The following is a 17,042-nucleotide window of genomic DNA, read 5'->3' on the forward strand; positions in this document are numbered from 1 at the left end:
TCTAGAAGGAAACTGTCTAGGGACCACCTGGCCTAAAACATTTTGGGGAGTCATTATTAGAACCCTGCACTTCAAGATGTATGGGATTCCTTTTTTTTTTTTTTTTTTTTTTTTTGATGTATGGGATTCCTTTGATGTTGCCAATGCCTGTGGGAACTGATGCATTATAGTTATCAAGGTCACCTGAGGGATTCTTTTTCTTTTTTTTAAAGTAGGTTCCACGCACAAGTGTTGGAGCCCACTGTGGGGCTTGAACTCAACCCTGAGATCAAGATTTGAACTGGGATCAAGATTCAGATATTTAAAGGCCTAAACCACCCGGGTGCCCCTGGGGGATCCTTTTGGAATTGAATTGACGGAGGTCTTATGAGGTACACGGATATTTTTATGTGCTTTCCTAGAAGTGACTCTAAATGTGTGCACACATTCAGCTGGTGTGCTAGCCAGCTGGTGTGCTAGCCTCAGACACTTCTGGCTGGTTGCTACATGGTTAATTAAAATAATTGGGATAAGTTACACAAATCATTACTTGGGCATATATCTTATATGGTTCTGTTTATTTTTAACTCTTCATTCTGAAATAACTTCGTGCTAAAAATAGTACTATAAACTTCTGTATACTGGGGAATCCCTGGGTGGCTCAGTGGTTTAGTGCCTGCCTTCGGCCCAGGGTGTGAACCTGGAAACCTGGGATCGAGTCCCGCATCAGACTCCCTGCAAGGAGCCTGCTTCTCCCTCTGCCCCCCTCTCCCCACTCTGTCTCTCATGAATAAATAAATAAAATCTTTAAAAACGAACAAACTTCTGTATACCAAGATTCACTACTGTTTTTTAAAGGTTTATTTATTTTACAGAGAGAGAGAGAGAGAGAGAGAAGAGAAAGCAGGGAGGAGGAACAGAGAAAAGAGGAAAGAGAATCCCAAGCAGGTTCTGCACTGAGTGTGGAACTCAAACTGGGGCTTGATCTGAAGACCCTGAGATCATAACTGAGCTGAAACCAAGAGTTGGACACCTAACTGACTGTTCCACCCAGGCATTCCCACCAATTTTTAACATTTTGTCATGTTGTTTTATCACAATCTTCAGTCTATATGTGTGTGTATGTGTATGCATATTTTGTAATTGTTCTCTTTTTTAAAAAGATTTGATTTTTAAGTAATCTGTGTACCCAGTGTGGGGCTGGAACTCACAACCCCAAGATCAAGAGTCATATTGCTCTACTGACTCAGCCAGCCTATGTAACCAATGTACATTACCAATTTCAGGAAATATATCATTGACAAAAAAGTTTTATTGGCCCTGCATTGCATATTCCAACTTTGTCCAATCATGCCCTTAATAACATTTTCTCCTCCATTTACAGGATAAATGCAGGGTCCCATAGTACATTTGGTTGTCATAGCTCTTTAGTATTCTTTAATCTGTAACCGTTCCTCGGCCTTGCTAAGATTTTCATGTGATTGACATTTTTGAAGACTACAGGATAATCCTTTTATAGAATGTTCCATAATCAGGATTTGTCTCATCTTTCCTCATGATTACATTTTGGTTATACATCCCTCGTGGGAATAGTACAAAAGTGAGGTTGTGTCCTTCTCAGAATAGCACATCCAGAAACCACAATGTTTGTCTGCTCATTTGCCTGGTAGAGATGTTTGTTGTTCTGGTTCCTTCCTTACAATTATGATGTCTCCTTGCAATTAATAAGCTTTCTCTCTCTTAGATTTAGCACACATTAGTGATTCTTGCCCAAATAAATATTTACTATGATGATTATACCACTTCATTCATATTTAGCAATTGGCATTTTATGATAAGGAAAAGTCCCATTTAATTTCTATCTATCTATCTATCTATCTATCTATCTATCTATCTATCTATCATCATCTCTTTTAACCCATGGGTTATAGTCCATTACTGTTCTTATTTATTTTGATGCTGGTAAAAGCCTCTTCAGTCTGGCTCCTGTGTCTTTTTGACATTGCCCCAGGATTCTTTTCAGAAAAATCTTTGCTTTATGGTACACTAAGGTATTCACTGAATCTGGTACTTTTATTGTTCCAGTCCTAGAATCTGCCATTTTTTCAATGATTCCCCCTTTCCTTCTATCAAGATATAATATTGAGAAACCAAGATCTTGGGATGCCTAGGTGGCTCAGTGGTTGAGAATCTGCCTTTGGCTCAGGGCATGATCTCGGAGTCCTGGGATTAAGTAGCACATCAAGCTCCCCACGGGGAGCCTGCTTCTCCCTCTGCCTATGTCTCTGCCTCTCTCTCTCTCTCTGTGTCTCATGAATAAATAAATAAAATATTTTTTAAAAAAGAGAGAGAGAGAGAAACCAAGATCTGGATGGCAGGTGTGTCCATTGTTACTGGGGTACCACTGCTTCTAAACACTTTAAACAGACAGAGCTAGGAGGAAACATTATATGCACATATTTCTTTAGAAATCACTAATTTATACCAGTACCTCCAATTTTCAGTCCAATTCCCATGATTCTTCCTTGCCTTCCCCCTTTTTGTATTTCTACCTGCCTTCTTCCACAGTGAGAACCTAGGTTTCCAATTATGTCAACACATTTACTCAATTCTACAATGCATAAAAATTAGTTTTAAAATTGTTAGACTCAAAAAATGGAAAAAAAAAAGAAGCCCTACTCAGAAAAGTTCAAGGTTTGTTTGCAGTTTCACTTCCTCTAGAGTGAAGTTATGTATTTATAGCACTGCATTCTAAGGTCACTAGCATTAGTTCTATTTTTTTTCCTTTAACGATTACTTTATTCATTTTTAATACAATAGATTTGTTTCTTTTTGCATTTAGTTTGCAGTTTTCCCCACCATCTTTGTGAATTTCATTTTTGAATATATAGAGCATTTCTAGGCTTCCAAAATTTAAACTTTACAAGTTATATACTCAGAGGAGTGTTACTCCTTCATTCCTGATGCTCCTCTGGCAGGTAAACGATTTTGTTGTTTATGTTAATTGCTGCATCTTTCCTTATGCAAAAATAATCATATTTTTATGTATTTTCTTATTTCTCTTTCTTTTTTACACAGAAGATACCATGATATATACTCTTTTCACTATTTTTTTTAAACAAAGACTCACTAGAGCAAAAGATCAAATCCAAATCGTTCTGCTTTGTTCTTGCTGTGGATTTATAACACTTTCATATAGTGGCTAAGTAGTGCAAAGAATATGCCTCTGAAGTACCTGAAGGCTTAACATAGAACTGGAAGCCTCTGGAGATTGTTTGATAGATATGTAATTGACAAGCTTATTAAAGGGGGTGAAGTGAAATAAAACTGAGTGCATAATGGACCGTTTAACAACTTTTCTGTGGCTCCTGTCACTTTCAGACTGAAATCTAACCTTCACACCTGGACCTTTAGAATGTACCAGGCCTTTAGAATGTATCTCCAATGCCTTTTCTTTTCTTTTTTTTTTTTTTAAGATTTTTTATTTATTTATTCATAGAGACAGAGAGAGAGGCAGAGACACAGGCAGAGGGAGAAGCAGGCATCATACAGAGAACCCGATGTGGGACCTGATCCAGGGTCTCCAGGATCACGCCCTGGGCTGCAGGCAGTGCCAAACCGCTGCGCCACCGGGGCTGCCCTCCAATTCCTTTTCTTATGCAGCTGCCACCCTGAAATCCCTGGGCTCCAATTCCTTTTCTTATGCAGCTGCCACCCTGAAATCCCTGGTCATCATTCTAAAACACCCTTTCAGACTTTGAAGAGTTTAAAATTCCATTTGAATTGCTCAGAATTCATTCTCTTTCTACTTTGTATGCTTTGTCAATAGTTAGCCATCTCTCCTTATCTACCTTACTTGTTACCTTCTCAAAGAAGTCCTCATTAAACTACTCTGGCAAACTTATCATTTCTATCACAAAACTTGGTACTTGTTGGGCAGCCCGGGTGGCTCGGCGGTTTAGCGCCGCCTTCAGCCCAGCGACCCAGGATCGAGTCCCATGTCAGGCTCCCTGCATGGAGCCTGCTTCTCCCTCTGCCTATGTCTCTGCCTCTCTCTCTCTCTCTCTCTCTCTCTCTCTGTCTCTCACTAATAAATAAATAAAATCATATATATATATATGTGTGTGTATATATATATTATAAAGTCAAATACATATATTACTTGTTGACCTGTATTGTATTACTTGATTTACTTAGAGTCTTCTTTAGGAGATTTTGAGTTCCTTGAGACTTAGGACCTTTGTTTATCCCCTATGATTAGCACAGTGCCTACTGAAAATATTTTTAACTAATTCACTAAAATGATAAGATCCTTTCGTTGCCTGGATATCAATCTATTTTGCATGTCAGATGAAGGGCCCACGTGAAATTGTCTCTAAAAAATCCATATGACCCTAATACCTTGAGATGCTAAAAGGCAATGTAAATTTTTTTTTTTTTTTGGCTCCTTAACCAAATTCATTACTGACAGGAAGGGGGCGCCATTTAACAGCTTGTGGAGAAAAAGTTAGCTTTTCTAACTTCTTTTATAGAAAGGGATGATGGTATTACAATTCTAAATGAAATTGAAATATATTTCATATTCCTCTTGAGATGTCACTTTACTTAACTTTTGACATTTGGATTGAGAATGAAGCCGAGGATAGCTTACCTAAGTTCCATTGTAAATGTACGCATGATATTAATTATTCTTATATGTTCTAGGTGGATTTATGTAAGATAAGAATGTTGATAAGGAAAAAGAATAGTGGTTGTCAATCCTTATGTTCTTAAAATTTATTAATATGTATTATGTATGTGAACATCAAAGTGCGTACAACATACAGATTACAGTACAACATATGGAATTGGGGGAGGGATTTCTTTGAATAAAAACGGACACGACAGTGTATGTTATAATTAGGCTGTTTCTATCAGGATAAACAGCAACAGCAGAACAAGCATTTCTGTTTCTTGTGTCCCTAACAGTAGATGCTTTGTATTAAGGTTGTGCCCACATTTCAGGGAACTTCATGCCCGAAACAACTCAGAACCTAGAGTATGTGGAGGTCCTGTGGGATCACACATAGCTTTGAGGTCTGGATGATTAGAATGCCCAAGCTGTCTCATTTAAAGGATGGAGAGTCTTGGTATAAGCCTTTCCATGATGCCTGCTCCTACTTTCTAGGTGCCTGTTTCTATCTCAGTTGCTTTAACTGCCTGGGCCCAGCCCTCCAAGACATAAATAGAATTTGTTATTGTAAGAGGCAACCTCAAGCCACTCTCTAGTGCAGTTACATAAATAAGACCCGGGCTGGCTTGGAAGGGGTGTAAATCTCTGGCTAAAATGAGAGAAGAGGGAGCCATTCACTTTAAACCACAGTTAGCTTGCTGACTGAGTTTCTAAATAAACTTTTATCTCTTAAGACTGATTACTAGTGATGGTTATAAAAATGAGCGTGAGAATGTGGCCAAGGAAGTGACCACACCTTTCCAGATTTCTGAGGCTGTCTTCAGTGGGCATTTTCCTGGGAGCAAGGTAGAGGCAGCTCTGGGGCCTGAGTGTAGCTCAGCTTTCTTACAGACCAAAAGGGGGAGCATTCCCAACCACTTGGCTTTGCTCATATACCCCACCCATCTTTTGCCAATTACAGAACAGAGCTGAACAGGAGAGATGAGTGAAAAGATAGGTTTTAAGCCAGCAGTTTCCTGCTGCATAGGGCATGCAAAGTCATCCTGCTTTTGCCTTCATTGTGTTGCTCAGAAACAGTCCAGGAAGTCAAAGGAAAAGGCCTCATCTTTGAGTGAACGCCTTGTGGGTGCTGCGCCAGGAGTTAGACCACTTGCACTGCCTGCACACTTTGGAACATTTTGCAAGCCAGAAAACATTGCTTGACGATTGCAGTTGTCATTTCTCTTAGAAGAATGACGAAGGCAGCTTTTCTTTGAGGTGTCACCTTCATCTAGCATTCTGGTTTGTTTTCACTTGATTTAGAGTTGTATTATTCTTTAGGAAGGATTTTTTTTTTTCTGCTGCCAATATACACAATGCAAAATAGCAAAAACGTGTTTTGTATTTAAGCTTATTTGATTTTTCTCTCATAATTAAACTAAACTTTTCTGCATTAAGTTAGACCTTTTCAGTGATTATGTATTACTACTTTTCTCCTACATTTTAGAATCTGCACATCTTAAAGCAGTTTTCAGCACTTTCAAGGAATTTGGTTCAGTTTATTTTGGGATGACTTGTATTTTTTTTCTCCTTCTGAAATAGATATTTTTCTTTTTTCCCTCCTTTTTTGGTAAGTCATATTACCAATCAAAGAAAGCTTTTTGAACAAACAAACAAAAAAACCCATGATAATTGAAATATAAGCAGCCAAATATGATGTCCTGGAAAATATTTATAAATTTGAGATGCAGATTTCTCTCTGACACCCTCAAATACTGTCCATCTTAGGGCACGGTAAAGAATTATGGCTCAACGAACTACATGCTGGCATAAAACTAAATAAGTGAATAGCTGGAGTGAAAGCAAACTGCTGTTTAACAGCTTCCCCAGTTACATATACACTTTCAAACAAGCATGAAATGTGGGTCTCTGGACATCACTTAAAAGAACCACAAATAAACAAAGTGTGATCCCACACTCCTATTCCTCCCGGACAGCAAGCAAGCTTGGCTGGGAATTGGGGTGGTTTTTGTTGCTCTTCTGTCCCATGCACTGTAAACACAAACCCTGTCGCTCAGAAAGCTCAGGGTCATACTGCTGCTGACAGATCCATTGAGCCCAGAAAAGTGAGGAGGCCGAGAGTCTATGACCCGTGGGCCATTGCCTCACCTTTTATTTTGCAAAGAATCACACTCCAGACTCAGATACTTCCATTCTAACATCTGGGCTAAGTCCGCCTAGGGGACTGGGAGCCAGATTTGCCAATTCTCAAGTGGAGCTCTCTTTTTTCACCTGCAAGATGTATGTTAAGCTCAAGCCCTGACGTGTGGGGTCAAATGGATGCCAAAGTAATAGTACATATACATGGAACACATTCCTTTTGCATTTAACACAATATTAAAGCTAAAAGGCCTTTTAGACATTATCTAGTCTAATTTCCTCTTTCTACATATTAGGAAACTGAGGCAGGAAACAGAGCTCTGAATAGAGCTCAAGTGCCCTGATTCTTGGTTCCCTGCTTTACTTTGAAATATAACTATGTTATCAGTTACCTGTTGCTATGTGGCAAATCACCCTCAAAATGCAGTGGCTTAAAACAATAACGATTTGTTATTTCTCAGAATTTTGTGTCTGGCTGAGCAGTTTTGCTGCACTCACGTGGGCTCACTTATACAACTACATCCATCCACCAGTTGACTGGAGGTTGGGCTCACCTTCAGCCACCATGGCTGGGCCTTTCTTTCTCTCTGCTTGGCTTTTACTTCTTTCCAACATCGAGATCTCAGGGCAAAGATCCAAAAGTGCAAGTCCCCAGTGTGCAGGCCCTTATCAAACCTCTGCTTGCTCTGTTTGCTGGCGTCTTAGTGGCCAAAGCAAATAACGTGGCCAAACTTGAAATGAAAGTGGAGAGGAATATACCAAGACGTGGGTAGTAGGAGCATGATGAATTGGGGGACTGTTGCTGCAAAGATTTACCAAAGAGCTCATGGCAGCATTGCCCCTATGGTGTTCCCATATTACAATGGTGTCCTGAAAATGTTAAAAGGCCTACCTTGAATAAGAGTATGTGTAATAAATCCCAAGGACAACGTGATCATGGTACACTGTGCTGCAGTCCACATTAGAAGAGGAAGAGGAGAAAATGGCATTGTCCATGTGCATTTGGCTGACATTTCCTTCCCCTTGTGAGTCAACTATTAATATCACAGAAAACAGTTTTTAAAACAGTGGCCTAGTTGGAAGAATGGCTGCTCCCATTTCTCTGCCCTTTCCCCTCCATATATATTTTTTGGAGAACTTGAACTCAGTGAGGGGAGTTTCAAGATAGAGTGCTGAGTCATTGACATCACGTATTTTCATAGTGACGAGGCGGAGTGGCCCTTCTCAGGGGGTAAGCAGAAGCTCAAGTACATGAAGCTCTGTGGGCTAGAGTGCTTTGGCACAGACTTAGAATGATAATACATAAAATGGCTATTCTTAGAGCTCATGTTATTTCCCTAGGAGTCAAGTAATTCCAAAGAGCATGGCTCTGCCTTAGAAAGCCAGTTCCAGAATGTGTCAGATACTGAAGTAGTGCCAGTGATAATCTGCCTGCTTTTTCTTCACTTATATTTTAAAACCACATCCTCTGAATTAGATACAATGATCGTTTTCTTCAAAATATTCTATTTTTTTCATTATTAAATTCCATTTTCAAAGTGTGATACAGGCACAGTGTAAAATCTAAAGCAGTGCTAATGGGTATATGGTGAAAACCAATGTCCTGCCAGTTCCCAGTTCTCCCTGGAAGCGGTCACTATCACCAATCCCTGTTTCTCATTTGTTTTCTCAGAGATAGCCTATACTGATACAAGAATGTGTCTACAAATAGCACCATAATACATGCACATCTCTATCTTAGCTTATATGCTTTTAAAAAAACAACTGCAGGGGATCCCTGGGTGGCTCAGCTGTTTAGCGCCTGCCTTTGGCCCGGGGCACGATCCTGGAGTCCTGGGATTGAGTCCTGCGTTGGGCTCCCGGCATGGAGCCTGTTTCTCCATCCTCCTATGTCACTGCCTCTCTCTCTCTCTCTCTCTCTGTCTCTCTCTGTCTATCATGAATAGATAGATAAATACATCTTTAAATTTTTTTAAATAAATAAAAAACAAACTGCATCAGAGATCATTTTACATAAATAGAGAGGTATTAAGCTATGAGACCACCTAGTATTTCCCACACTATTTCCTCATTCGATCTTTACTAATGCTCTAAAAGGCTTCTGGTTTTCAGGTTCATGTCTTTTCACTTTTCACTGGATCATCTTATACGTCATAAATTTTAATCAACTATAACTGTTGTTCTGTGCATATTATCTTTTTCTGTTGCCTGTTACAGTCTGTCCATGTGACCACAAGGACTCCTCCCCACCCCCAGTCAAGGAATGGTAGGTTGGTGATAGTGGTAGGATAGTGGTAGGATTCCCTTGAATCCAGAGCCAGTCCCAGGACTCCACTTTATTTTTCTTTTCTTTTCTTTTCTTTTCTTTTCTTTTCTTTTCTTTTCTTTTCTTTCTTTTCTTTTCTTTTCTTTTCTTTCTTTTCTTTTTTTCTTTTCTTTTCTTTTCATTTCTTTTCTTTCTTTTCTTTTCTTCTTTTCTTTTTTCTTTTCTTCTTTTCTTTTCTTTTCTTTTCTTTTCTTTCTTTTCTTTTCTTTTCTTTCTTTCTTTTCTTTTCTTTTCTTTTCTTTTCTTTCTTCTTTTCTTTTTTTAAAGATTTTATTTATTTATCCATGAGACACACACACACACAGAGAGAGAGAGAGAGAGAGAGGCAGAGGGAGAAGCAGGCTCCATGAAGGGAACCCGAGGTGGGTCTCGATCCGGGGTCTCCAGGATCAGCCCTGGACTGAAGGCGGTGCTAAACTGCTGAGCCACCGGGGCTGCCCTCCACTTTATTTTTCTGAGTCTTATCTTCTTTGCCAATGATGAAAATAATCACAGTGGCCTTGTAATTAGCTATAATGATCAAATGTGAAAATACGTTTGGAAGTATTTAGTGATCTCCACATGTTATGTAACTATTAAACAACTATTAAGTTAAATACTGGTTAAGTTGCTATCATAAGAGTAGTCTTGCTTTTTAAAGTATAATGAATGAAATTCGGAAAATGCAAATCTGATATTACTGAGATTTTAAAAACTCCAATGGGTTATTACTGCCAAAATGAGCTTACAATGTTCTTCATGGTGGACCCTGCCTCACTAGCCACCTCCAACCTGCTCCTTTTCTTTCTGTGCTTCAGAAGCATAACCTTTTATTTGCTCAATATTTTCTGTGGCTCTGGTCCTTTGAGGAAACAATTTTCTCTGCCTGAAAGACTCTTCTTCCTTGACAAGTAGAACTCTCTCTGCCCAGTCACACACTTGTCCTTTCCACTCCTGCCCATGAGAGGACTGGGTACCCTCCTCTTCCAGTGAGCATTCCAGAAAGTCACGCCTTCTACTATTTAGCCATGATTCCAGCAGGGACGATGCTTAATTTCTTGCCTGTATTCCAAACACTGCTGAATTCAGTAGGTATATAAGAAATACTTATGATTGAAGGGATAGATGTATTAGTTAAACCATCTATAAGGCAGTCAATGCTCTGGACAGCATTTTGTGCAACTTGGAAAAGGAGAAGTGTACCCTATGGAGCAAGTTGAAATGAGGGAACCAATATATTTAAATAATAAAACAATTTTATTTAAGAAAAGAAAACCAAATGATTGTCTCTTTACTGTCAAGGAAGGGAGGTTATTTTATAATTTTTAATTTTTATAATTTTATAATTTGTATTATAATATTTTATAATAGAACAAGAGATTCTTGCCTAGATGTAAAACCTGAGGAAGAACTCTGGGCACAGTGGGTGGCAGTGGGTGAGGAAGAGCTGAGAGGGAGAAGGCTGCTGGGGAGTTATGTGCAGTGGCCAGTTCAGATCCAACCACAGATTGTGAAACTGGACCAGCCTAATCCCCTGCTCTGGAATGAGATGAGGTTCTAAGAAGGACTAGGGGTCCTAGACAGTGATGATACTCCACTATTATCAGGGCTATGAGTGAGCTTGTGCATATTGTGGGAGAACATGGGCATGTGGGATAAGTATGGGGGAATCTGAAAGATCTTAGAAGAAGATCCAAAATGTAAAAGTCTGCATGTCTGGTTTGCCAGCAGGAGAGAGATGAAAAGATAGTAGGAGAAATAATCATACCCAGTCAATTGAATTCTGTTGATCTATTTAACATAAATCATCTAATAGGTCCCTATGGTTAAATACTATTTTGATTATAGATCATCAGGGCTCTTTGTTATTGTCCTTTTGAAATTTCTTCTTTTCTCTTCTCTCTGTGCTTGTCTCTGTCTCTTTCCCCATCTGTGTGCATGTGTGTATGCACAGGTATGTGTGTGTGTGTTGAAGCTTTTCTAGATGTAAATATTCAGAATAACTACATTTGTTTTAAATGCCAGGAAACTTCCTAATAGTATTGGTTGCTAAGATAAGGCTCACTTTTCCTATGAAATTTAAGTGTCCATCAATCTTTTTAAAGTTTTTTTTTCCTTTTTCCCAAGTTTCAGATTGGAATATGATGCTTGCACACACCTCAAAGAGGTTCATGAGAAAGCAGAGTCCGTATTAGCAAACACATTAACCGATAGTGACCTTGTTAAAATAATTAAATGACAATGTTGGAAAAAATAGTAAACATTAGGTGAGATTTGCTCCTGCATTTCAACCTTCATATGAAAGCAGCAAAGAATTGCAGCCCCATAGAAAAGCAGCAGTGACCTCTAAATAACAGGAAGCTTGCTTGAGTGGAGACCAAGGGCTGCACAGCACCATTTCCGTAAAGCATAGTGTGGCAGTGGGATGGTGGCGAAGTGTAAGAGGGTCAGGCAGGTGGCATGGCTGGCTTTTTTTAATATTCCACTTTTTAATCTTGAGCAGGTAAACATGGCCCATATTCCTGATATGTGAAGAGATTTTGGAAGATCCCGTTTCCCAAAGTGCCTAAGTAAGAGGACTTCATCAAGATGGATATATTAGACCCTCCAGAATGTGGCATCCCCAACACTAACTTCACCTGAGGGACAGCAGGGGGTTAGGAGATTGGGCTCTGGTAGGTGGCAGAGTTCTGTGCGGATTTCAGCTTTGTTATTCATTAACTGTAGAAATGCAGGCACTGTACCTAATTTCTCTTCTCTTGTATGTTTCTTCATCTTTAAAATTTGTATAGTAGCAGTAATTATTGCTTGTCACTTGGTTGATGTGAGGGTCAAATGGGGGAAATTAGTGAATGCCTGGCATTTAAAATGGGCTCAATAAATGTTAGCTTCATATTTCATTCAGGCATCACTCTCATAATATAGTTTAGGTTTTTGTTGATTCATTTTTTTTAAATTTTTATTTATTTATGATAGTCACAGAGAGAGAGAGAGAGGCAGAGACACAGGCAGAGGGAGAAGCAGGCTCCATGCACCGGGACCCCGACGTGGGATTCGATCCTGGGTCTCCAGGATTGCGCTCTGGGCCAAAGGCAGGCGCCAAACCGCTGTGCCACCCAGGGATCCCTGTTGATTCATTTTTTAAAAGCTGAAGTAATATGTGAACATGGTTTAAAGATTTGATGAGTTCTACAAAGTTTTTTAGGAAAAATGGTAGGTCTTTGCTCCCTGCATGTCTCTCTCTGTATCCATTCAAATGCCCTCTCTGGAGGATATCACTTTCAGTTCACTTAGCTTTTTTTTTTTTTTTTTTTTTTTGTATTTACTTCCCTGTCTCTAAATCAGAGCTTCTCAAACAGTAAGCAGCAAATGATTACAGGTGTAGGGAGATAGCAATCCTTTCTGTCCTCGGGGAGGTCAGGTGGAACCTGGGGTGGCCTGAACCTCTTGTCTTGTTGCTTCCAGTCTTATGCAGTCTTTTCTGTTTGTTCCTGTACCTTATAAATATGTGTGTGTATGTGTGTATGTGTGTGTGTGTGCACACATGACATACTGAACAAGCACTAAATATAGTGCTACTTAAGATGTTTCAGTTCACGTATTATCCATTGAGTTACACATAAATGTTTCCTATTTCTCTCACTTTTCCAATATAATTCTCACAATTTTGGTTGTATGAATATTTAGTGTTTCCTGTATTATGGCCACATAAATCCTGAACCATGTAGTAAATCATAATTTCTTCTTTTTCTGCAGTTTTCCTTTTCTCTTTGGTGATTACTTATCTTGATCTTTTCCCCTTTGTTTAGTTTCCTATGTACTTTTAAATTCAGCCCCGATTCTTTGCTGTTTGTCAATATCTTCAAGTATTCTTTAAATTTTGCATTCTAGAAAAAAATCTCATCAAAATCCTAATCAAAAGCAAAATTCATTTGCTCTTCATGAATTTGATGGCCTTCTGTGCTTGGTGTACAGCCATGACCCTAGTTTATCCTTAATTTTCTTATGATTCTCTTCCTATTTCCAGGGGTGGATTGCCTTTTACTATAGCCTATGCCTTATCTTTTGATCATTTATTTGTTTTGCAGAGCACATCATCCAGTAGTTTCACAAAAAAAAGGGATATGGGGAAGTAAAAAGTTTTAAAGAACATGGCATGCTTTAAAATGTCTTTATTCTAAAAAAAAAAAAAAATAAAATCTTTTAAAACATTCTTCATTCTAGTATCACTCTTGTTTGAAAGTTTGGGTGGGTATAGAATTTTAGGTTGAATCATTTTCCCTCAAAACTTGAAGGCTCTGATTCATTGTACTCTGCCTTCTAACTCTATTGTCATGAAATGCAAGCTAATTTTGACTCTGTCTTTTATATGTGACTATTTCTTTGGAAATGTACATGGTCTTCTTTGGAGATTCAAGATGATCTATATTGGTATGGGTCTGCTTTTATTCACTGTATCAGGCATTTGGCAATGCATTCATATCTTCAGTTCTGAACGTTTTGGGTATTTTTTTTTTTTCACTGACAACTTCCTTTCTTTCTTTTTATCAGTGAGTTTTCTCTGGAACTCCTAATATTTGAATATAAAAAATTCTGGGCTGATCTTAAGTTTTCTTCATGTTCTCTCATTTTCTATTTCCTAGACATTTTGTCCTGCTTTTTAAAAATTTTCTCTAATTCAGTTTTATAGTCCTTCAATTGATGTTTATACTTCTGTAATATTTATTTCCAAGATCCTTTTAATTTTTTTCAGAATATCTGTTATTGTAAAGTGCATCCAATTCCTCTTTTATGAATGTAGTACATGGATAACATTTTTGTTCAAGTTTTTATCTTGCATTTTTTTATTATCTCCAAGTTGCTTCTTTTTTTTTTTCACTTGCATTCAGATCTCTTTCATGTTAGCATATTTTCTGAATGATCTGAATGTTTTTTACAGTGATTCTTTTAAAGGCTGATGTGAAATTGAGTGCTTTGGTGGAATTTGTCAACCAGAATCTTCAAAGTAGGGAGGCGATATGGATATGGGCTGCTTTGTGGAGGAAATCTCAGTGCCAGTATCTTTGTATTTTCCCTTTTGGGCTATTCAGATTCCTAGAGACAGTTTTCCAGTCTTTTCCTTGTAGGATATAGATTTGATTTTTGGTGTTCTAGAAGCCCACCAGTGATAGAAGGCTAGTAATAGGGTAGTAGAATGGTTCTCGGCATTCAGCATATAAATGTATACACAGACTCTCCAACTTCAGTAAGATGATACCAGTTTCAACTGTGTGTGTTTCCTTCTGGAGAAGGCCTTCTGGGAGAGAGTCTAGAAATTTAAGTATTTCTTTCTTTTATGGGCTGGGGGATAATTTTTTTAATTTAAATTTTGTTAGTTAACATAGAGTGCAATATTGGTTCCTGGAAGAGAATTCAGTGATTTATCACTTAAATACAACACCTTGTGCTCATAACAAGTGCCCTCCTTAATTTCTATCACCCATCTAGCCCATCACCCAGCCACTTCCATCAACCCTGTTTGTTCTCTATCATTAAGAGTCACTTATGACTTGTTTCCCTCTCTCCTTTTTTTTCTTTCTCCCTTCCCATATGTTCATCTGTTTTTCTTCTTAAATTCCACATATGAGTGAGATCATTTGGTGTTTGTCTTTCTCTGGCTGACTTCTTTCCACTTAGCAAAACACACTCTAGCTTCATATACAATGTTGCAAATGGCAAGATTTCATTCTTTTTGATGGATGAGTAATATTCCATTTTTTATATATACCACATCTACTTTATCCATTCAACAGTCTATGGACATTTAGTCTCTCTCCATAGTTTGGCTATTGTTAATAATGCTGCTATAAACATTGAGGTGCATGTACCCCTCCAAATCTGCACTTTTGTATCCTTTGGGTAAATACCTAGTAGTGCAGTTGCTAGATCCTAGGGTAGTTCTGGTTTTAACTTTTTGAGGAACCTCCAAACTGTTCTCCAGAATGGCTACACCAGTTTGCATTCCTACCAACAGTGTAAGAGGGTTCCCCTTTCTCCACATCCTCACCAACACCTGCTGTTTCTTGTGTTAATTTTAGCCATTCTGAGGTGTGAGATGGTATCTCATTGTGGTTTTTGATTTGTATTTCCCTGATGATGAGTTTTGTTGAGCATTTTTTAAAGATTTTATTTATTTATTCATGAGAACACACACACACACACACACAGAGAGACAGAGACATAGGCAGAGGGAGAAGCAGGCTCCATGCAGGAAGACTGATGTGGGACTCAATCCCCGCACTCCAGGTCACATCCTGAGCCAAAGGCAGACGCTCAACCACTGAGCCACCCAGGCATCCCATGTTGAGCGTCTTTTCATGTGTCTGTCTAGCCATCTGGATGTCTTCTTTGGAAAAGTGTTTATTTGTGTTTTCTGCCAATTTCTTAACTGGATTGTTTTTTGGGTGTTGAGTTTGGTAAGTTTTTTTTATAGATTTTGCATATTAATCCTTTATCAGATATTCATTTGCAAATATCTTCTCCCATTCCCAGGGCTGACTTTTAGTTTTGTTGATTCTTTTTCTTCGTTGTGCAGAAGGTTTTTTATCTTGATAAAGTCTCAATAGGTCATTTTTGCTTTTGTTTCCCTTGCCTCAGGCAACATGTGTAATAAAGTACTACAGATTTAAGTATTTTCTAAGCAAACTTTTAAGGAATCCTTCATTTTAATTGAGCCATATCCTCACTTGCACCTTAGGGTGCCTGATTCTGAACATCCTTGAATTTGGTGGAGGTTTTCTGCCATAAATTTGGTCACATTTTAGCTTTTCCTACTGCCAGCCTGGAACTCACATTAGTCAAGATTCCTAAACCATTTAGCACTAGTCCAACTGCTTACAAGATTCTAAATGTTGATTGGTGTTTTCTCTTCTATTATTCTTTTTCTTATGGTTTTATGCTTTAAAAATATTTCCTTAATGTTATTATTATTTTTTGATGTTTCAGGAAGGAGCAAGAGTACACGCCTGTGTTTATTCTGCTGCCTTCACCTGGAAATCTAACTCAAGTTTTTCACTTCCACCTCTTTGATTATTTTGTTTTCTTAGGTTGTAGCACCTTTCTGTTGACCTTCTTTCTTTTAAGTGAGATACAGTGCTCACTATGACTGCATTTTCCAGCCTTCTTTAATAGCTCCAGCCCACAGGATTACTCTATTCTCTTTGCCGCTCAAAAACTGCTTTCTTTCTACTTACTACTTGGCTTTTCATGCACCACTGCTGCTGAAATTACTATTAGTAATTTCATCATAATACTAGTATTATGATGTAGTAATGATCATCATAATACTAATGATATAAATGAACACTAGTATTTACTGAATGCTAAGCACTATTGTGATTGCTATACGTATGATCTCTTCCCTCATCTTTCCAATTCTTTCAATTTGGTACTGCGATCAGCTCCATTTTACAGACAGGAAAATTGAGGCATTCTGAAGTGAAACACACTCCTCCCAAATCACACAAGTCATAATAGGCAGAGTTAGATTTTAAAATACAACAGTCGATTCAGCATCTGTGTTCTTAATTATTTGCAACAGTTATGAGAAGACAGTATACAAATTAAGGAGTGGTGCTCTAGAGAGTTCATATAATCTTTCCAAAGGTCCTTTGTGGCCAGTAGGAGAGAGAACCAAGTTTGGTGATAACAACTCCAGGACTCCATATTATCAAGATATTGCTTTACCAAGATAAGGAATGTCCTTTTCTAATCTGCAAAATGCTGTGTCTCACTGTTTCAGGTTTTCACATAAATTGTCAAAGATCTGATTCAATACTTACCATGTGCTGAATGCAAATGCAATATGTGGTGTTAAAAATACATTTCCAGGATTTCAGCATTGAATTACAATTTGAGAACATTTAATCCAACTGCCGTATTTGGCAGATACAGGTGATACTCAGAGAA

The 17,042-nt window shown here is 38.3% G+C and overlaps 1 long non-coding RNA gene across 4 annotated transcripts in view; it reads left to right on the forward strand.

Annotated features, from left to right (window-relative positions):
- LOC112665096 (uncharacterized) overlaps window positions 1–17,042 on the forward strand; it is a 137,361-nt gene that overhangs the window by 101,963 nt on the left and 18,356 nt on the right. For 3 of the 4 annotated variants that reach the window (XR_003140214.3, XR_003140213.3, XR_007403264.1), the window contains one exon: window positions 213–371. This is a non-coding gene — a long non-coding RNA (uncharacterized LOC112665096). Of the gene's footprint in view, window positions 1–212; window positions 372–11,598; window positions 11,771–17,042 lie in introns of all 4 variants that reach the window. The other variant, XR_007403263.1, reaches the window with a different exon arrangement.

This window comes from Canis lupus, chromosome 17 (assembly GCF_003254725.2).
Source record: "Canis lupus dingo isolate Sandy chromosome 17, ASM325472v2, whole genome shotgun sequence".
Lineage (NCBI taxonomy): Eukaryota > Metazoa > Chordata > Mammalia > Carnivora > Canidae > Canis > Canis lupus.